Source organism: Zingiber officinale, chromosome 6B (genome assembly GCF_018446385.1).
Source record: "Zingiber officinale cultivar Zhangliang chromosome 6B, Zo_v1.1, whole genome shotgun sequence".
Lineage (NCBI taxonomy): Eukaryota > Viridiplantae > Streptophyta > Magnoliopsida > Zingiberales > Zingiberaceae > Zingiber > Zingiber officinale.
In genome coordinates this window covers 36,559,233-36,583,509 of record NC_055996.1, presented here as the reverse complement: position 1 = coordinate 36,583,509, position 24,277 = coordinate 36,559,233, and positions in this window count along the sequence as shown.

The window sequence follows — 24,277 nt, the reverse complement described above, 5'->3', positions numbered from 1 at the left end:
ACCAATGATGTTACTCCACATCATCATGGGTGCCACCTCATGGAAGTTACAAAGCCATTCTCTTTAATAACTTCATATTAATTGCAATTAATGTAATTAATTTGGGAGTTTCACAATGAAGAGTGGCCGGCCACTTTGGTTTGAATGTGAATTCATTTTTCCATTAAAAGTGTGTATCTTCTACCTTCTTCCTCTCAAGCTCTCCCTCTCCCTCTCCTCCTTGCTTGGCCGAATCTTACCAAGGTGCTAGCACACCTTTGTGTGAGGTTTTCTCCACCTACGTATCCGTGTGGATACTTCTAGAGGACCGACGCTTGACGATCTAGAGATCCGGCAATTCCTTGGACGAGCGGGAACGCGAAAGGGCACGCTTCAAGGTATACTTCTTAACACATAGATCTAGGAGTAAATCTAGAAGTTTTGAAACTCGTACTCGTATTGTCTTCGAATTTTTTCCTTGCATGGATCTACGGCTTTGGGTGATTCGGGGTTTCCGCGACGCGAAAAGCGGTTTTCGCGGCCTGAAAAACCCAACAGTGGTATCAGAGCCACGTGCAAGGCTTGTACGAGTTTAATTTTTGGTTTTATGAAAACTAAACCTTCTGTGATTTTCTGTAAAAATTTAGTTTTTTATGTTTTTATGGGTAATTTTTCCATAGAAGCGAAGCACAAGTATCTAGGCACTTGTAGGCTTCGGCTACCGGGAAGTTTTTCCTTAAACGACTTCGTTTTGCCCCAAATTCGTTTGGGACAGCGGGCTTGGGTGCCATTAGATCGCAAAGGAGCAACTCACGATGGTTAGATCGTGGGTAGGGGTACTGCCCCTAACCCCGCAAGGGGATTTGCTCCGCGATTGCACCCGAAATCGCTAAAAACGAACCTGCCGGGAAGATTTTTCCGAAATGGCAATGTCTCGATCCAAATCGTTTTGGGACAGCGAGTTTGGGCGCTATTGGATCGCAAAGGAACCCTCGCGATGGTTAGATCGCGGGTAGGGGCGCTGCCCCTGGCCCCGCAAGGGGATCCGTTCCGCGATTGCGCCCGAAACCGCTAAACGGGACCGCCGGGAAATTTTACTCGTAAAAATTAATTTTAAAATTATAGAAAATTATGAAAATATATAATTTTGAATTATATATTAATTTTGTGATAGTCATGGCCCAAAAACCCAATATGATTGGCTTGTGTTGTAATTCATAATACGGCCTGAGTGCCGTTATGTGTTTGCGCGTGTTGTATGTTTTTATTTTTCCGTGACCTGCGCGTCGTGCTTTTCTCATATATTCTGGTTGTAAATTAGATTTAGACTCGAATGTAACTCGAGTTTCAAATTGTAATGTACAAATTGGAGCGGTGGAGGGTCCACACGAGACGGAGTTCCGAGGCGGGCACGAGCAACACAAGGTGGTCAAAGGGAGGAGCTTGGAGAAGCTGTTGACCCTAGGTTGACCATTCGATCTTCTCATTAGCTTGAGAAGATCATAGTGGGGCCATGACTAAATCACAAATAGATTAATTAGTTAATTGCTTATGTATATGATGCATGTTTAATAAGTAATTAATTAATTAGTGCCTTACAATTAGATTAGATCTAAGTCGTGCACATGATGCACCCTTGCGATTAGATTAGATCTAAGTCATGCACAAGATGCATCCTTTTCGATTAGATTAGATCTCGATCGAACCAACTCTAAATGCCTAACCGTGCCGTGATACCTATCACTACCTCGATCACATGTATTGTTGAATCTGCCAAAGCAGAGCAATACATATTATCTTGGTAGGGTACGGAGGGACAATCTTGGTCCCGCCTATCAACGCATGGGTGAATACAAATTCAATTAGATTGAGTATTCCTAGTTGCTCGGTTAGATCGAGTCAACTATAGCCATTCTTCCAACGGTTGGAAAAGATAGGTCAAAATCACATCTATATTAACTCTCGGGCGTATTAGCCAAAGCTAACTCGAGTTTTAATATAAATGCGGATATTGATTTTATAAACAAGAGTTGCATAGAGATGTAATTGGTAATCGTTACCTACCGATCATACTAAGTCTTGGGCATATTAGCCAAAGCTAACTCAAAGGTTAGTATGATGTGGATCTTGTCCCACAAGAATTATAGAATTCAGTGGGAGCATCATTTAATTAAAGGCCTAATTAAATGATTTTAAAAGAATATGATATTTATTTCTGTAAATTTTCTGTTGTAGATAACCATGACGTCGAATACGAACTCTTTCTCCCTGCGTTCTGTCCTTAAGAAGGACAAGCTCAACGGAGCAAATTTCCTGGACTGGTACAGGAACCTGAGAATAGTTCTCACTCAGGAACGTAAACTGTACGTTCTGGAGCAGCCCATTCCGGAGACTCCTCCTGCCACGCGAGTTGATTGGGATGCTTACAAGAAGCATCAAGATGACGCATTAGATGTGTCCTGTCTAATGCTCGTAACCATGAACTCTGAGCTTTAGAAGCAACATGAGTTGATGTGTGCTTACGATATGGTTGAACATCTTCGTCAAGGACAAGCGAGGCACTGGAAGAGGAACTTCACAGGATACCTGGAAGATCTTAACAAGAAGAGAAATAAGATTTCTACTTCAGGTATAAATGTTATAGAAGTCAACCTCTCTATTTCTTCGTCGTGGGTATTAGATACCGGATGTGCTTCACACATTTGTACTAATGTACAAGCACTGAGAAATAGCAGAGCATTGACAAAGGGCGAGATAGACCTACGAGTAGGCAATGGAGCACGGGTTGCTGCTGTTGCTGTAGGGACTTATTTTCTGCCCTCTGGGCTTATACTAGAGTTAGACGATTGTTGTTATGTGCCTGCATTAACTAAGAACATTATATCAGTTTCTTGTTTGGACAAGAAAGGATTCTCGTTTATAATAAAGAACAAATGTTTCTGTCTATTTAAACGATATGTTCTATTGTAGTGCACCTCTGATGAACGGACTCTATATTCTAGACCTTGAGAGCTCTATCTATAACGTTAGTACCAAGAGGTTCAAATCGAACGATATGAACCACACCTATCTCTGGCACTGTCGCTTAGGTCATAAAAATGACAAGCGCTTATCCCAGCTCCATAAGGATGGTTTGCTCGACTCATTTGATTTTAAATCATATGAGATATGCGAGTCATGCCTACGAGGCAAGATGACCAAGACTCCCTTTAGTGGGCACAGCGAGAGAGCGACTGATTTGTTAGGACTCATACAAAGTGATGTATGTGGCCCTTTCAATGTCGCTGCTAGAGGCGGTTATAGGTACTTCATCACATTTACTGATGACTTCCGAAGATAAGGTTATGTGTATTTGATGACACATAAATCTGAATCCTTTGAAAAGTTCAAAGAATTCAAGAATGAAGTACAGAACCAGCTTGGCAAGAGTATTAAGGTACTTCGATCAGATCGAGGTGGTGAATACTTAAGCCATGAGTTTCGTGACTACTTAGCTGAGTGTGGGATTTTATCTCAACTCACTCCTCCTGGAACACCACAGTGGAATGGTGTATCCGAAAGGAGGAATCGTACCTTATTAGATATGGTACGATCTATGATGAGTCACACAGATCTTCCGACATATCTATGGGGATATGCTCTAGACACGGCAGCTTTCATTCTCAACCGAGTTCCATCCAGGGCCGTGATAAAGACACCATATAGGATATGGACTGGGAGAGATGCCCAGGTGTCTTTCATGAGGATTTAAGGCTGTGAGGCTTACGTACGACGTCAAGTCTCAGACAAATAAGGACCCAAATCTGACAAGTGCTATTTCATCGGATATCCTAAGGAAACTAAGGGATATTACTTCTACATTCCCAGTCAGCACAAGGTAGTTGTGGCAAAGACTGGGGTTTTTCTAGAAAGGGACTTTGTTTCTAGAAAGACTAGTGGAGGCGCTCGATCTTGAAGAAGTTCAAGATGCAACAATAGCACCGATGCCTCGATGGAAATTGAATTGGAACCACAAAGTGTTGTGGATGATCTGTTCCATAAGGAGTTGAGGAACAACAACCGGTTCAAGTAGACATACCTCTTCGTAGGTCCGATAGCGTCGTCAGCCTGAGAGATACTCATTTCTCTTGTCTGACCATGATGACGTTATGCTCATAGAGGATGAGCCTACCACCTATCAGGAAGCTGTGATGAGACCAGATTCCAAGAAATGGCTAGAGGCCATGAGATCCGAAATGGAATCCATGTACACCAACCAAGTATGGACTTTGGTTGATCCACCTGAAGGGGTAAAAACCATTGGGTGTAAGTGGGTCTTTAAGAGAAAGACTGACATGGATGGACTTATCTATAAGGGTCGCTTGGTAGCTAAAGGTTTCAAACAGATTCATGGTATTGACTATGATGAAACCTTTTCTCCAGTAGCGATGTTTAAGTCCATTCGGATCATGCTTGCTATTGCAGCCTACCATGACTATGAGATATGGCAGATGGATGTCAAAACCGCGTTTCTGAATGGAAACCTGCTCGAGGATGTGTACATGACACAACCTGAGGGTTTTGTAGATCCACAACATACTAGTAGAGTATGCAAGCTGCATAGGTCCATTTATGGACTAAAGCAAGCTTCTCGGAGCTGGAATCTTCGATTCGATGATGCAATCAATCAGTTTGGTTTCATCAAGAACGAAGATGAGCCTTGTGTCTACAAGAAGGTTATAGGGGATATAGTTGTCTTCCTCATATTGTATGTGGATGACATACTACTCATTGGGAAGGACATCCCTATGCTTCAGTCTGTCAAGACCTGGCTAGGGAGTTGCTTCTCAATGAAGGACTTAGGTGAGGCATCCCGCATTCAAGGGATACAGATCTATAGAGATAGATCTAAGAGATTGCTTGGCCTAAGTTAGAGTACATATATTGACAAGGTACTCCTTCGGTTTGCTATGCAGAACTCCAAGAAGGGATTTCTGCCGATGTCACATGGCGTGAGTCTTTCGAAGACTCAAGGTCCCTCTTCTAGAGAGGAGAGAGATTGCATGGATCAGATCCCTTATGCCTCAGCCATAGGATCGATCATGTACGCCATGCTATGTACTCGACCTGATGTCTCGTATGCTTTGAGCATGACGAGCAGATACCAGTCAGGTGAAAGTCACTGGATAGCGGTCAAGAATATTCTTAAGTACTTAAGAAGGACTAAAGAATATTTCTTAATATATGGAGGCAATGATGAGCTAGCGAAGGGTTACGGTGATGCTAGCTTCCAGACCGACCGTGATGACTATAGATCGCAATCGGGGTTCGTATTTTGCATTAATGGTGGTGTCGGAAGAGTTCAAGGATACGATGGTGATTCTACAAGCCGAGTATATTGTCGCATCGAGGCAGAAGGAGGCTTGGCTCCACAAGTTCATCACTTAACTTGGGGTGGTTCCTAGCATCACGACCAGTTGAGCTCTATTGTGACAACAATGGAGCTATAGAACAGGCGAACCTCGCTCACACCAACGGACCAAGCACATACTACGGCGCTTCCATCTCATTCGAGAGATTATCGATAGAGGAGATGTGAAGATTTGCAGAGTACCTACAGAGGCTAACATCGCAGATTCCTTGACCAAGGCTTTGGCACAGAGAAAGCATGATGGTCACACTAGGTCATTAGGCCTTAGAGCCTATACTAATTGGCACTAGTGCTAGTGGGAGATTGTTAGTTAGAGCCCTAGAGCCAATCATTTGATGATTATATGGACTCATTGTATCATATTCTTGTATATTAATAAAGGCATTTGGATTTTGGTTATTATACTTACTTGTATTGGTGCCAAATAAACTAAGTATAATAATGTCCTTGAGTAGATGGTTCTCACCTATATCAATCGGTTAGTTGAACCGATAGTGAGATGATATAGGGAACACTACTCTTAATCATTCCTAGTCGAGTATTAACATTCAGGGACAATGTTAATGCAATAAGACTAGCATGTAGGTCAACTCGATGACTTGATCTCACAAGTCATGGATATAGAGATATCAAGTTGACACATGGGTATACATTAGAGAATGTATATTGAATGACCCGCCATGAGAAAGTATTATGGATCGTTATATGAGTGTCATATACTTTCTCATGTGGCTATTAGTATGACTACTAGTCCTTAGACCTGAAGTCACCATAGATCCCTACATAAGGAGTTATGTACTTTAGTTTCGTCAAACGTCACCCGTAACTGGGTGGACTATAAAGGCGATTACTGGGTATGTAACAAATTATGCGGAGGGGTGTGAGTGATGTAGATGGGATCTATCCCTCCTATATGACGGGAGTGACATCAGTATTCTTGATAGAGTGAGACCACGAAGTGCATGGCCTTGCCCAAATGAGTCATTATGGGATATTGAGCTCATTTGATTTAGTGTGTCTACTTGGAGTTCAAGATTTAGATTGATTAGAGGATGACACGGTCTATGTCTCATAATAATCAATCTAGATGTCTAGGATAGAAGGACACTTGTCATATATTGTGAGGAGTCACAATTAGTAGTCACAAGGTGATGTCGGATCTCGATATTCTTGTAACTTGGGTAGTAATGATGTGTTGCTAGATACCGCTCATTACTTATGCTCCTAAATGGGTTTAGGGCATTGCCAACGTTACAAGAACCTATAGGGTCACACACTTAGGACAATTAGATGGAGATTAGGTTCATATGATGAACCAAGAGGATTAGATTCATTTGATGAATCAAATTGGATTAAGAGTAATCCTAATTGGGCTAACTTGAGTTCAACTCAAGTTGATTCATGTTTTCAATGAGTCTAATTTAGATTTTGACTCATTGAATCAATTTAATTAAATGAATTAGATTCATTATATTAAGTTAGCTTGAATCAAATGGTTGGATTCGATCAACCATGGAAGAGATTTGGTCAAGTTTGACTTGACTTGAGAGGAAGATTAAAAGTCAAGTTAGACTTGACTTTATGCCACCTCATTGGTGAGTTGGCATTGAAGTTGACCAATGATGTTACTCCACATCATCATGGGTTCCACCTCATGGAAGTTACAAAGTCATTCTCTTTAATAACTTCATATTAATTACAATTAATGTAATTAATTTGGGAGTTTCACAATGAAGAGTGGCCGGCCACTTGGGTTTGAATGTGAATTCATTTTTCCATTAAAAGTGTGTATCTTCTTCCTTCTTCCTCTCAAGCTCTCCCTCTCCCTCTCCTCCTTGCTTGGCCGAATCTTACCAAGGTGCTAGCACACCTTTGTGTGAGGTTTTCTCCACCTACGTGCCCGTGTGGATACTTCTAGAGGACCGACGCTTGACGGTCTAGAGATCCGGCAATTCCTTGGACGAGCGGGAACGCGAAAGGGCACGCTTCAAGGTATACTTCTTAACACATAGATCTAGGAGTAGATCTAGAAGTTTTGAAACTCGTACTCGTATTGTCTTCGAATTTTTTCCTTGCACGGATCTACGGCTTTGGGTGATTCGGGGTTTCCGCGACGCGAAAAGTGGTTTTCGCGGCCTGAAAAACCCAACACTAACAATGGGTCACTCTTCATTAGACTAATCACTGGGAGGAGTAAGTACTAGAGGAAGAAGATGGAATTGAAAGGACCATTAGGATGGGATATCCAAATCCCACCTCCATGTGATCGAGAAGACTTCAAGTATTGGAGGAAACGTTTGGAGACTTGGTTCCAAATGGATTGGAAACATTAAACCGCATTGAAAGTTCCTTTCGAAGCTCCAATGAACAAGAAAGGGAAGCATCTGTGACCTCGGTATTAAACCAAAGAGAAAAGGCAATAATTAGAGATGGATAAGGAGGTAACTAGAATTGTATTAAATTTATTACCTTCTAATATTGTGTCACGTGAGGTGAGTACAAGTGTGCTCATGAGTTATGGAGCAAAGTGATTGCTCTTCATGAAGATCCTACACAAGCACAAGAAGTGGAGGAGCCCAAGGAGAAGGGCTCATTGGTCCAAGAGGAGGAGAAGGACCAATCGTATGTGGAGATGAGCTCAACATCCAAATAGGAGAAAGAAGTGGAACCTGTTGGCGCAACTCGGAATTCCGTTCTGTTTCCCCTGTATAAAAATTTATACAAGTACAGAACTTTTCCTAGCAACCCATGTGCTTTTCAGAAGTTAAACTTGGATTGTAAATGAAACTTAACATTATTAATCCAAGTTCAACCCATGTGTTCATCAAAAGTTACACCATATTATAGAAGTTGATTAAATATCTATTTCAAGGATTGACTTCTAGGTCATTGGTGAGGCACTCGGCCTTCTTGGGTATGGGATCATCCACCACTTCCTAGTCAAAGTCTTTCAAAGAAATTGAATATTTAAACTTCTTACAGTAAACCCTAGGTTAAACTACAGAGACCTCAATCAAAGCACAAGATCGCTAGCCTCTTGTGTTGGTACTTCAGGATCCATACAAAGGAAAAATAAACTAGTACATAGCGGAAACAATTAACTAGTTATACCTTTCTTTGTAGCTTAAAGATGTAACAACCCAAATTTCCTCATTTCGAGTCCTAATAGTAATTAAAAATATTTAGAAATGCTTTAAAAATATTCTAGATATTTTTAGGAATTTTTAGAGTATTTTTATGCAATTTTCGGAGTTCGTTTGGTATTTTTACCAAAAGGAAGAAGTTGCAAAAAAATAAAGAGATTCAACTGAGGTTTGAACCCACGACCTCCGACCCGGTCCAAGACTTAAGCAAAGTGCGATAGCCAAGCGCCCAAGTGGGCCATGCTGATTAAGGAAAGAGCGGAAAGAATTTAAGTAGTAGTTGATACCGGAAATATTTAGGTATTAAAGGGAGATAAGAGAGGAACCTAGGTATTTTCCCCGTGCCCTAAATCTTTGCCTCTCTTCTCTCTCGCGTGCGACGGCAGCTCGGGCGAAAATGCAAGGAGGGAACTAGGGTTCATCTCCGGCGGCCGGCAAGGGGTTAATTCCGGGAGTTCTTCATAAATACGAGGCCCTCTCGTTGAGGAGAAGCCGTAGGCACGAGGTAGAGGCCGAGATTTCAAGTTTTTCGAAACCCTAGCAGCCCTTTCATTCGGTTGTAAGTCCAAGAACACTGTAAGTGCTTCTCACCTGCAGTAGGAGTAGTTTCGGACCTTTGTTCTTCTTGAATTCGAAGCATGTTATAAGATTGTTGATTTTGATGTTGCTGCCGTGAGTTTCATAAAGGAAACGAAAGGGGAATTGTGTTAGGTTTTACATGTGGTTATCTATTGTTATTAGTTTCCTTAAATATGCGATTTTGGATTCACGGTATGTGGTTTTCGGTCCCTTTTGGTTTTCTTGCCGTGGTACTGAACAGGAAGAATAGATGAGATTTCGGTTTGTTTTAGAAGCCTGCTGCCATGAAACTGAATACAGATTATTTAGATTTGGAATTGAACAAATTGTTTAGTTTGGAATGGCTATGTGTAGCATTTTGAGTTTCCTTTGCTTCCTTACCGTGAAACTGCAGGTAGCTTCAACAAGTTCACATAGGTTTTAAGCTTCAGCAGGTTTTAGTTGGGTTGTGCTATGTTTTTGACATGAACCGCCTTAGGTTTGGGAGTAATCAGTAGACCTTTTTGGTTAGCACAGTGTGCAGAATTTTGATTAGCATAATATGCAGAATTTTGTTAGTATAGTATGCAGAATTTTGATTAGCATAGTATGCAGAATTTTGTTAGCATAGTATGTAGAATTTTGATTAGCATAGTATGCAGATTTTTGTTAAGTTAGTATGCAGATTTTTGTTGAGCTTGTATGCAAATTTTTGTTAAGCTTTGTATGCAGATTTTTGTTAAAGCTCTGTATGCAGATTTTTTTTTTGTTTAAGCATTTCAATGTTAGAATTTGTTTAAACATTTTAGTTTTTAAAGAAGCATTCTTTTATTAGAAGTATTAACAAGTATAAGTATTTTAATTGAGAAGGCTAGTACCCGACTTTCGAGGTTGTCGTTAAACAAATCTAGGTGACCGTTTCCGAGGTCTCGACCCTAGTAAGACCAAGGTCTTTACCCTCATAGGACTGGTGGCTCGTTACCTTAGTTTCTATTAGGGAGCGCGCAATGGTACTAAGCCTGGGCCTAAGAGATTAGTATTTTTAAGTATTAAAAGTATAAATTTTAAACAAGTGAAATAAGCTTCACATAAGTTTAAAATTCAACAAGTTTAGTTTCTTTTATGCTAGCATGCTATTTAGAATTTTCTTGCTGTTATTTGCTATTAGATGAGCAGCATTACATGTTTAGCATTCCAGTATGTTTTGTCTCTTTTGTTATTAGATGAGCATGAGTAGTATTTTCTTTTAAGCATTCAGTTTTTAGATTTCTTCCTATTCACATGCATATTCGAGTTTTGTGAGTTAGATAGCACTTACTAAGCATTTTGCTTATAGTTGCATTTCCTCTTACTGCAGATAAAGGAAAGGAAAAGTTATAGCGAAGGAAGGCGACAAGGAGGTGTGTATGGATGTGTGATGTTTGGACTATGGAAGCCTTGGGACTTTTATGCTAGCATGCTATTTAGAATTTTCTTGCTGTTATTTGCTATTAGATGAGCAGCTTTACATGTTTAGCATTCCGGTATGTTTTGTCTCTTTTGTTATTAGATGAGCATGAGTAGTATTTTCTTTTAAGCATTCAGTTTTTAGATTTCTTCCTATTCACATGCATATTCGAGTTTTGTGAGTTAGATAGCACTTACTAAGCATTTTGCTTATAGTTGCATTTCCTCTTACTGCAGATAAAGGAAAGGAAAAGTTATAGCGAAGGAAGGTGACAAGGAGGTGTGTATGGATGTGTGATGTTTGGACTATGGAAGCCTTGGGACTTAGTTTAAAAATTTATTAAGATTTTGTATTCAGCATGTTGGAACTATTCTTTCATGTTGTTAGATTTGCTCATTGGATATTTTATGTTTTAGAACTTTTTCCATTTAAATTTCTACGCACCTTAGTTCCATTTTCCTTGAGTTGTATTATTCTCACATGCATGTGTAGATTGATATGTTTTAGTTGTGAACATATGCTTGAGTAGAATGACAAGATGAGTTATTTAGGTTTTCCACTGTTACTTATTATAAGTTTTGAGTTTTTGAGAGTTTCAAGTAATATTATCTACATGTGAGCAACTCTAGTTATGTTAATTTAGTAGTCCAATAGAGCTCCACCCTCACAGACTAGTAGGGAGGAGGGTGGGGTCGTTACAAAAGACCTCTTAATCTTCTGTCGTATTCCTCTCCTCCTCTTGGACGTCGTGTGGGTGACGATATACCAAGACGCAAAAAACACCCAAGTCCTTCTTTCTTCCAAGACTTTCAGCCACTAAGGGATCAAAGCTAGGAACACCACCTCTTGTTCTTCTTTCTTCCTTGCAACCTGCCGGCCACAAGATGGTTGAAGCCTCTTGATGTCATCGGCCTTAGATGAGAAAGCAAGGGGAGAAAATAAGAATATGAGGGGGCCGACCACAAGGAAAATAGAAGAGGAATAGAAATTATGTAGATAATTATTACCTCTAAGGCACCATCTATCCTCTTTTATAATCCTTGGTAATGGCTAAAAAAGAAAGATTTTAACAACAATTAAAATCTCTCTTTTAAATTTCCTATTGTGGATGGCTATAAAAGGAAAGTTTCAAAATTAAAAATTTCTCTTTTAAACATTGTAGATGGCTACAAAAAGGAAAGATTTTTAAAACTAAAACCTCTCTTTTAAATCATGGTTACAAAAAAGGAAAGTTTTAACAAAAATAAAATCTCTCTTTTAAACCATTATAGATGGGTACAAAAGGAAAGATTTTTTTAATTTAAAACTCTCTTTTAAAATCATGTTGGTGGCTTCAAAAAAGGAAAGTTTTTAAAATTTAAAAATATCTCTTTTAAAACATTGTAGATGGCTACAAAAATAAAGATTTAAAAAAATTAAAAACCCAGGGGTGGTCGACCCCTTGCTTGGGCACCAAGCAAGGATGTGGCCGACCATAAGAATGACTTGGGTGGATGCGAGGCTTTATACATAGAGACTACAACAGGGACCTAGAGGAGGAATTAGTTTTTACCTTCTGATGAGCTTGAGCTTCCTGTGTTCGACCCGAACACCCAACTCAAGTTCATGAATAATAACTCATACCACTAAAGAGTTATTATTGAACTACCGTACCAATCCTATATTACATTATGGGCTCCTTCTTATCATGAGTGCGTTAATCTCCCTGTGTTTAAGATATCGAATGCCCATTAATTAAATAAGTTACTGACAACTCACTTAATTAACATCTAGCTCCAAGAGTAATACCACTCAACTTCATTGTCATATCGGAACTAAGTCCACCTGTAGGGTTTACATGACAATCCTTATGAGCTCCTCAAGGGGACATCATCATCCTAATAAGTAGGACACAGTTTCCTTCTATAATCAATAACACACCATATAAATAATATTATTTCCTAATTTATCGAGTCTATTCATTTAACGAATAAATCTCACCCTTTGATAAATTAAAAAAATAAATACTAAGTATATGTACTTGTTATTATATTGGGATTATGAGTACGCACATCCATAATAACAGAGGTTCTGTTCTTTTATGCAGTCAGTATAAAAGGAACAACCTCAAATGGTCTTGCTCTATACACACATAGTGTAACACCCACGAAATTATAAGATAAGTATATAGGTGTTATTTTCTTTAGAGCATAAAAGTAAGAGGAATCAAAAAGGAATAATAGAAATAAAAAAAGAGAGAGGTGAAGGTTTGAATCTTGAACCTCCCATAAATAATAGAGATAAATTGATGTATGATAACCACTAGAATAATGAATAATATATGGATAGAAAGGAATGAAAATTGTAGTTAAAGGTGAGAAGAAAAAAAAAACTAAGCAAAAGAGCAAGAGAAAACCAAGTTGCTTACCTCCTCTTCCTCTTGGTTAAGAGAGGGAGCAAGAAGAAGGCAAATTGCCTTCCTCCCCTTTTCTTCTTCTCATTTTTGTGGGAATCAAAGAGGGAAGGGATAGAAGAGTTAAGGGAGGGATTAATGAAGACATAATTCACTCTCATGATGAATAAATAGGATTTAGAGGAGAAAAGAGAAAGAAAATTTCCAACTCTTCTTCTTCCTCCTTCCTCCTCTTTCCTTCTCCACCGAAACTTGGAGCTTTTCCTTCTCATTCTCAAGGGTCAAGTTAGGGTTTCCTCTCTAAGAAAACCTTATTTCCAGGAAGGAATCTCAAGGTTTACCTCTTACAAGAAGAAGAAAACAAAAAGGGAAAAGTAGGAAGAGAAGTTCTTCTTCCTCCTCACAAGGGTATTATTTTTCTTAAGGAACAACAAGCGAAAAACTATGTAAGTTTCCCCTCACCTGTGGTACAATAGCTTATGTATTTTCTATGAGATTAGGTTGCCTAAAAACCTAGGATACCTTCATGGAATTTTCGGCCAAGACAAAAAAAAAAGAAAAGAAGGACCTAGGAAATGTAAAGACCCAAATTTGACATGCTCAATATGTTTCTTGTAACATGTATCTTATGGTAGGGGATTTATCTAATGTTTATATGTTAGAATGTTTGGTTAGAACTTAGATTCATGTCCCTAGACTCTCGGACAAGCATGAATAAAGGAAATAGGTAAGTTAAGACTCAAACCAAGTATGCTCCTTTTTGTTTTATGATATGTACCTTATGATGAGAGAGTTGTTAACATGATATGCTCATGCCTATATGTGATTGAACTTTATTCCATGCTCATAAACATTCGGCCATGGTAGGTTAAAGGGCCTAGGAAATTTTAAAACCTAAACTAAGCATGCCATGATCTTTCTTAAGATAAGATATGAAGTTGATATGATATGCTCATGTTTATATGTTGGGTTGAACTTTATTCCATGCTCATAAGCATTCGGCCATGATAGGATTAGGGGCCTAGGAAATTGTTAAACCTAAACTAATCATGCCATGATCCTCCTTAAGACAAGATATGAAATTAATATGACATGCTCATGTTTGTAGTGTGGTTAGAACTTGTTTTCATGCTCCATGAACTTTCGGCCACAACAATTCTATAAGCCTAGGAAACCTAGAACTTGAACTAAACATGCTCATGATGTTCTTGGTAATAAATACTATGAAAATGGTTTAGGGTTTCCATGCTTTTATGCCACATGAAACCTAGTTTCATGGTTCACAAGTTTCGGCCATGGTAAGTTAATAAGCTTAGGACACCTAGAACCTAAACTAAACATGCTTATGTTGTTCCTCATGATGTTTGATATGATTTTTGGTTTAGAGTTCACATGCTTGTATATTGATTTTCTAGCAAATATGATGCTTGATGATATTCGGCCATAATAAGTTTATAGACTTAGAAAACCTAGAACCTAAACTAAACATGCTTATGTTGTTCCTCATGATGTATGATATGATTTTTGATTTAGAGTTCACATGCTTGTATATTGATTTTCTAGCAAATATGATGCTTGATGATATTCGGCCATAACAAGTTTATGGACTTAGAAAACCTAGAACCTAAACTAAACATGCTTATGTTGTTTCTCATGATGTATGATATGATTTTTGGTTTAGAGTTCACATGCTTGTATATTGATTTTCTAGCAAATATGATGCTTGATGATATTCGGCCATAACAAGTTTATAGACTTAGAAAACCTAGAACCTAAACTAAACATGCTCATGATGCTCTTTATGATACTTGATATGATAATGGTTTAGGGTTCACATGCTTGTATGTTGATTGTTAACCTAATTTACAACCATGTGTTTCGGCCACTATATGATACTAGGGTGGAGACCTAATTATGATTTCCATGCGCCTCACATGCAATGTTTCATGATGTGATAAGAGCTTGCTATGCTTCTATGTTTATTTATGTATGCTTATGATCTATGCATGTTGATAACCCTTATGATGTGTTGTGTGCCCAAATTATGCATGCTATTTATGATGAGCTGTGTGCCCAAATTATGCATGCTTTTATGATGAGCTGTGTGCCCAAACTATGCATGTATTTATGATGTGTTGTGTGCCCAAATTATGCAGGCTATTATGATGAGCTGTGTGCCCAAATTTTATATGATATGATACGTTAAGAAATATGATATGTGCCCAAGTCGTTAGGGATGGGCTCCTAAGTGCCCCTAGGTCGATGGACTAAGAAACGGGCCTAGTATGTATGCCTTGTAGGGTTCAAGACTTGCTACCTTGGACTTACATAGGACGCGCGTATTTATGTATGTGGTACAAGCCGGGGCCCTATTCATATTGAGATTATGTTTAAGTATGTATGTAATAAGTTTCAAAAGACATGTTGCATATATTTTTCATGATACATGTTTTTGAAAGTCATCTCACATAATACTTATGATTATGTTATGATATGCCAGGATGCACTTTATGATTATGCCATGATATGTCATGATACTTATGATTATGTTATGTTATGCTAGGATGCACTTTATGATTATGCCATGATATGTCATGATACTTATGATTATGTTATGTTATGCTAGGATGCACTTTATGATTATGTCATGATATGCCATGATACTTATGATTATGTTATGTTATGCTAGGATGCACTTTATGATTATGCCATGATATTCCATGATACTTATGATTATGTTATGTTATGCTAGGATGCACTTTATGATTTTGTCATGATATGTCATGATACCTTACAATTATGTTACGATATGATGCTTCTATACATGATGTGATGAGTTGTCTTTATGCTTTATGCCTTATGAATATGCTATGCTTTACGGTTTTTGTGAGTAGGAAGGATCTTACTGAGCCTTGTGTGCTCATAGCTTACTTTCCTTGTACCACAGATAAAGGCAAGGAATGGATGTACTAAGGGAGCAGCAGGAGGGGCAAGAAGGATGTGTGTAGTAGTGGCTCGGCTAAAAGAGAAAGACCTGCTTTTATTTAATAAAATTATGCTTATGTCGTTATTGCATGACTCCATGACATTTTATCATGCTTATTAGTATTATGACTTAAATTCATGTTAAGCATGCTATGTGACTTTATATGATAGGTAGTTAGTGATGATGATTTGAAAAGTAAAAGAAAAGTTTTAAAAAGAAAAAAAAATATACTATAAACAAGACTTCCGCTGTTTTAAGTAGAAAAGATTACTATCAAGCAAGTAAGTAAGATAAGATAAGAAGAAAAAGATAAGTAACCCCCGTCAGCTTGAGCAGGAAGGGGCGGGGTGTTACACATAGTGTACTAGTATAATTTTATAGTCAAGATAAATTAGTACCAAATTACACTACAACCATTCCAATGGTTTGTCCCAATCCATCTTGGTTGTGAGCTTCTATTTATAATTTAGAAGGAACTGATAACATGATCTTCTATGTGACACCACACACCATGTTATCTACAATATAAATTAAATGGACAACTGCATTTAGCTAAATGCAGACATTTGACCAATGTGATTCTCATTTCAAAATAAATGTTTATAAAAAAAGCTATGTTTTTAGTATACATTTTAACAGAACCATCCACATCTTCAAGTGAGGAAGAAGTCTTGGAAGTTCAACCTGCTACCTCATCTATCAAGAAGAGCAGGAAGGACCACATCAAGTGCTTTGAGTGTGGGAAAATGGGACACTACAAGAGTAGGTGTCCTTTGCTCCAAAAGGTTAAGGAGGTAATTCCTAAATCCACTAAAATTCTTATAGAATCTAATGTGGATTGTAGGAAGGAGAGTGATAAGAAGAAATGACACATCATTTGTTTCACGTGTGGTGAGCGGGGTCACTATCACACAGAGTGCCCAAGGAAGGAGGAAATAAAAAAGAAGCAAATGAGGAAGTGGAGAAAGCCATGTGGATGCTCGTGTCAAGGGGGAACTCCAATGGTAAGTAGGAAGGTAAACCCTAACTTGAAGTTTAATTTATACATTAATTCAAGCTCTAGGTTTATGCATGTTTGAAATAATATAGATTATTTACCCATGCATAATTATGGATTTAGGTATAATGATAGGAATAGAGTTAACATGGTTAATAACCCTAGGAAATCATATGCAAATGTTAGACCTAACAACAACCAAACTACCATACCTAAGGAGAGGAAGGTATTGAAGGATCTAGGCATTAATCCCAAGAAGGGGAGACACATGCTTAGATTGGTGAGTAGGTCTAAAAGTGTCCATGGTGGACAAGTTGATTCAAGGGTTGGAAAATGAAACTTTAAGGGAAAAACTTGATAGGGTAGAAAAAGTCTTGGATAGATTAATTGTTAGATCTAAAGGACTTGATAAGATGCTAGATAGTCAAAGACCCCATGGTGATATATCTAGTTTGGGATACTGGTCTTTGTCAAGTTGATTCTAGGAAAATCAAGCTTTAATGAAAAAACTTGATAGGGTAGAAAAAGTCTTGGATAGATTCATTGTTGAATCTAAAGGACTTGATAAGTTGCTGGATAGTCAAAGACCACATGATGATATATCTGGTTTGGGATACCAATCTTCATCAAACAAGGGTAAAGGAAAGTTGGCCATCGAGCACTTTGGCGGGTGTGCCATAGTAGAGTTTCCTAAGGCTAAAAGAAGGTGACATGCAATGATTAAAAGTACAAATGGCAAGGGGAATCCTCCAAGGCTAGAGAAAAGTCATATGTTAGGGTGACATATCACTATTAAAAGAAGTGGTCAAAAAATGACAAGGGAAAGCCAAGGATAAGGAGAAATTAATCAAAGACAAGGTGTCTAAGGTTAAGAAAGTCAACTTCATAAACCAAGTGTCACCCGAGGTGCATCAGTGTGACCTAGCTATAGTGGATGAGTCACCTAGGGAGGTGGTTAGGGTTAAGAGCTCTAGGTGGAGCTCAAAGAGTTAAATGGGCACCCATGGTCAATGGATCTCAAGTGGTCCTTGCTTGGGATTCTAGAAGGGTCATGAAGTTTGCCAAGTGGTTTAGAGACATACTTGAATCTCAAATCCAAGGAATTGACACAATTGAGATAAGTTGTAATGTAATAAATATAAATTGAGATTCATATTGTATAAAAATTAGTTTTAGATGTATAAATGCTATATAAATTAATTCTATGGATGTATTATTGTTTGGTATGGGTAGATACATCAAGAGGAAGCCAAAACTAGGACTTTAGATCAAGGTTCAATTGAACCATTTAGATATTTTTGGGGTTTGCATCAATCTTGGGATCTGTGATAGATATATTTTTGAATATATTTTTTTCAAGTAAACAATGATAAAATAGACTTCTCTACAAAATTTAAGAATATTTGGAGATCTTTAAAATTTCTAGTACATTTCTGAAATTGGATTTAAAAATAATGTTTGAGCTGAAATAGAGTGCTAGTGATTGATGCAGGTATCAGTCAACTGGTAACACTGTTCATTGAACACAGAATGATTTTGTGAAGTTGATTTGATGAGGGCAATTGACTGGGGTCTAAGGAAGTTGACTAATACAGTCTGATATTAGTTTTCAGCTATAGAAAATGACCGAATACCTTTGTGGAAAATCCTAGCTCAAGGATGAGCTTAGGTGAAGGGGGAGTATAGGTTTGGGTTCCATTGTTTATACATGAGTGATCACATTTTTTTTTTGCATGTTTATTGCATTATATGTTTTCCTAACTTAAACAGGTTCTCAAACATTAAAAAAGAGGAGATTGTTGGAGCAATCAATGTGACCCTAGATTTTGTTGTTTGGGTAAGGCAGGAGTATATTTGATATGATCTTGTAAGTATGTAGGATATAGGTACAACAAGGAAAGTCCAAGTGAGATCTTGGCAAAGGCAAAGTCCAAGGGTGAGTCTTGGTGGTGTAAATCCAATTGTATAGTCTTGGCAACGTAAGTTCAAGTGTGATTTAGCAAGGATGAAGACCAAGGTGAAGGAAGCTTTTGAAGGTAAGTCGTGAAGGATGGAGAAACATCTGAGGGATGCAAGGTTGATGGAGGAGGCTAGAAGGCAAGGTCATGAGAAGACTCGACAATAAAGACAAGGCCGAAGGAAAAATCTTAAAGGCAAGATGTGAAGGATGGGGAAGCATCCGAGGGATGCAAGGCTAATGGAAGATGGCTAGAAGGCAAGGATGAGGTTGTGTGGGTGAGGATGAGTGCATGAGAGATTATACTTGGGGTAAAATCTTAAGTTTAGAATTTTACCAGTCGACTAGCATCTGGTCCAGTCGACTGGGGTAAGGCACATAATGTTTCTGTGCTCGATCAACGACTGTGAAAATCAGTCTACTGGTATTGTAGCTAGCTGACTGGTACTATAGCCAGTCGACTGGTACACTGTAGCAGTAGAGTGCAATCTAAGTGTGATCGAGTTTGTGGTGAGATTTCTCTACAGAGAAGGAGGATTGTGCTAGCTGGAGTTTGTTGGGAATCATCCACCGACGGATAGGGATTGTCCACCTTACGGACAACCATAGAGTAGGAGTATCATTTCTGAACCACGTTAAATGAAACGTGTCATTAGGTTTTATTCTTATTGTTTATTGTCTTTTAGGGTTAGCTTTCATTTTATACTTGTTATTTTATATTGCCACTATGTTAACAAGTGTAGGAAGTGAACATAGAGGGTGACCATCTATTAACCCCCCTCTTGCTAGTGGCAAAGGTTCCAACACATATCTCACAGGAATATTGCGTGCCCTACCTGATCTACAAGAGGTAGTGTCTCAGTAGGTACCGATGACTTATCATTTTGAGTAATCAATTGTGGTTCTTGACTGTCTCTTCTGTGTTTATTGGAGTCTCTTGAACTTCCTCAATTTCAACTTCACTCCCATTGTTTTCCTGTAGGAGAAACTCTTTCTCTAGAAATACAATATGTCTTGAAACAAACACCTTTTGTTGCAAGGAATGATAGAATTGGTAACACCTAGTTTCCTGAGGGTATTCAATAAATAAACACTTATCAGACTTAGTATATAGCTTGTATGATATAGTCCTCTTTACATAAGTAGGATAACTTCATATCTTCAAATAAGATAGGTGAGGTTTCTTACAGTCCATTTCATAAATGGAGTAGTAGAGACTACCTTGGTTGGGACTCTATTTAGCAAGTAAACAACTGTTTCTAGTGTGTAACCCCGAAAAGCTTTGGGAAGATTTGTATGAATCATCATTGACCTAATCATTTCCAACAGGGTTTGGTTTCTCCTTTCAATCACACCATAATGTTGTGGCATGTAAGATGGAGTCCATTGAAACAATATCACATTGTCTCTAGGATAATCTTGAAAAACTTAGCTTAAGTATTCATTATCTCAATTTGATCAAAGTATTTTAATACCTTTGCTAAGATGTTTTTCTACTTTATGTCTAATTTTTTTTGAACTTTTTATGAGTTGACATAGCTACACACATCAGTATGTAAGAGGGTCAATATGTTATTCTCTTGTTCACTTTTTCCTATAAAAGGTAACTTAGTCATCTTGCCTTTTAAGCATAAAACACATGTATCAAATGAATCTAATTCAAATGATTTCAGAATTCTACACTTGTGTAATTCAGACACGCGTTTCTTATTTATATGGCAAAGGTGACAATGCCATGAGAAAGAGGTTAACTGATCATCTAGTCATCTACTATTCTTTATTCCACTTATGCCATTGCATATATGTGAGGTACACCTAGTATCCAATACTAAATGTTTAAAGAATCTCAAAAATATTTGAAGGAGATAGGGTATCAGATGTCTTTCTCTTCTTTTTAGACTTAAGATAAATCTTATCATTTCTTCTCCAATGTCTCATCTTACCACATGGTAACATGGATCCTTTGGAGTCTGTTCTTCTTTTTTGGCCTTGAGAACAATTCTCAAGTTGTGAAGCCAATCTAAGAAGTTCAGCATGGTCAGTTTATTTGTGTCCAAAATCAAGCGCAAGTTTTAAGACGTCATTATCTATTTACTTAGAAATACACAATCGAGCAAATATGAGAGAGATGATTTTGCAATATATTTGTAAACAATTTCTAAATATTTTAGAATCTCATTTATTTATTGAATTCAAGAGCCTTTACTTTAAATTTATGAGATCGTAAGCTTTCTCCGAGTGGGTTATATCCACAATAGATAAGAACAGCTTTGACATTAGTCCAACAAGCTATTCTTAGCTCTAGTGGTAGGTATCAAACATACTAATTAATACATATCATACATATGTAACTATTATATTATGCTATCAACTAATTGATATTTACATAAACATCGGGTTGTTAACATATTAACAAGTATACATAAAATATATATCACCCAACTTCACCTCTATCAATATTGACCTTGGCATGGGTCCAGCAAATCAATGCTTCAAGTTAAAACCAAGCCATTAATCATTAGATCGTATCTCAATGGTTCAAACTGTTGGTACAATCGACCTCCAAGGTTTTAATGTTAGACAAATATGTTTAAGTATGCTTAAGTATGGAGCTTGATCTAGGGAGTCCTAGTTGTAGGCTAGGCAAGGGAAGTCCTAGTTAGAGGCTAGGCAAGGGAAATCTCGGTATATCGTGGAAGCCAAGTGGATAGGTCTGGAGGACCTGATCCCTGGGTAGCCGAATATTGAGGCAAGGGAAATCTCGGTATATCGTGGAAGCCACATGGATAGGTTTGGAAGACCTGATCCCTGAGTAACCGAATATTGAGTCTTGGTGAGTGAAGCCAGGTGGAGAAAACCCTAGGGGGAGATAACCTTAGGTAACGAGAAGTCTTGGAAGAGTGAACTCCAAGCAAGGTTGATCGCGCGGTCGACCGGACCAGCGAATCTCGGTAAATCTAGGATTAGGTTTACCATTATATTCTATATTACTATTATTGTTGTTGGCTAATATAGTATTGCAGGAAAATCAGACACTGAGCAGGCAAAGTCCAAACATGCTTGGAGGACCATATTTGGCAGGTAAATTGAGGTAAACAACTAGAGGAGTGACAGTGAGGTCGGGTTCCTGAAGGGAACAACCTAAGGTCGTTGATCCAACTGAAGAAACCGGAAAGGTTTCCAAGTTGAGATCAAGACAGTTCTACTATCCTATATTACTCATGCATTATTATATTGTTGTGCTAATATCTATTTTGCAGATTTAGTGTCTAACACTATTTTGCAGGTTTGGCTGGATTGGTCGACCGAACTAGAGAATCGGTCGACCAAAGAAGAAGAGATCAAAGCAGTGTTCAGATCAGACCAGAACAGACCGAGTCCGATCAAGCCATGATCGGTTGATCGAATTGGAGGATCGGTCCACCGAACCATGGTGACTCAGCACAAGACAGTTCATCAGCATTGATAAGAAGGAAATGGAAAAAGGCTAGATCGGTGGACCGAACCGTGGAATGGTCGACCGAACCAATCAATAATAAATGTAGCATTAAAAGAGGATCTCGACAATCTGTGACGAACAGAGAAAGAATCTGTTCGGTCGACCGAAAAGCATGATCGGTCACCCTTAAAGATCAGTAAATGCAAAAGATCGAGCTAGCGTCAGACTCCAGCCAGGAAGGAAGGGAGTAGGTTCGGTCGACCGAACAGAGGGATTAGTCGACCAAACAGAGGGATCGGTCGACCGAACGACATTGGCACTTATAAAAAGGAGCTCGAGGACTGAGGCTAGACAATACTCTCTGATTGACTCAAGTTATGTTCTGCAAGCAACCCGTGTTACAAGTCTTCATCAGCTCAGCAAGCCACACCATCCGGGAGTGCCGACCAAAGCTTAAACTGCACTACTTGTTGGTATCTTTTATTTATAAGCTTGCATTGTAATTTACTTAAGAATGATAGTAGGTTGTTACTATCTTGTTCATTTGTACGATCTGCTTCTTTCTGAGGATTTTGGAAAGAAGGGTTATAGTGATTTGCCCATCAGTCATCCATCCGATTTATCACAAACATATTTAATTTCAGGTTGAGCTAGCATTAGTCCAACAACTCAAATAAGAAATTAAACTCTAGTTTTTACCATATTAATAGAGGGTGTAAATTTAAATATTTTATATAAGGGATTTAGGTCTCATCTACTTTTTGTGCAAATGTACTACTATCTATATTACATCACATGCATGACATAAATAATGACATATTACATCATACGCATATCATATATAATGCATACATCTAATGTATCTATATGACATACACATATATGACATGACATGACATAAATAAAATCTTAGTTGTCATTATTCCATTTGGAAATAAAATATGATTAAAAATCTAATCATTATTCCTTTAATTAAATTAGAAAATTAATTTTTAAATTTTAATTATATATTTTATCTAGGAAATAATTCTCAATCAAGAAAATCAAACTAATTAGGAAACAATTCCCTAGTTTTAAATCTCCTAACTAATTTAAAAAATATATAATTATAATATTTTAATTAATTCATAATCTTTCAAATTTAAAATTTTTTAAAATTATTTTAGAAGTTATCCGAAATTAGAATTTTTTAACTGATTATGAAACTTTCTAAAATTAAAATTTCTTAATAAATTCAAAATATATCCAAATTAAAATTTCCTAAATTATTAACTATTTTTTCAAATTAAAATTTTCTAATTTATTTCAAAAACTTTTAAAATTTAGAATTTTCTAACTAATTAGGAAACTTTCAAAATAAGAAAATTATACGATTATGATCAACTTTCCTAAATGGAATTTCTTAATAAAAATAAGAAAATTTATAAAATTAAATATATGATAAACTACGGCTCGTAAAAAAATTGTATGATTATGTTGAATCATACTTAGGCTCTGGTACCACTAATGAGGAGCACGACGTGAATGCGTGCTTGAGATGTTTCACAAAATGTGCATAGTAGAAGACAAATAATAATATTTCTTAATTATTATATCACACATATTATACACATACAAAAAAAAAAAAGATAGATCCGTTACCTTAGCGGTCCCCCTAGTGTCGGCCCCACAGACATGGAGAGAAGTTCATGCAGGTACATGACGGGGAAAACTCCAGGCCGTCAGTTCCTGAGAATCGACCCCATTACGTCAGAGATACTATGCGTCCACCGTCTATGCTACGCCCTGGGGACACATCACACACATACAAGATACAATATGTGGGGGACATAATCGTAAATTAAAATTATAAAGAATAACATTTATTCTAGGTATATCTGACGATTGATGTGGAGTATAATTAATATCAACCAAACGATGCTGTTAAGCCTAACCTCAATTTATATCCATACCAAGCTATAGTCTAGAC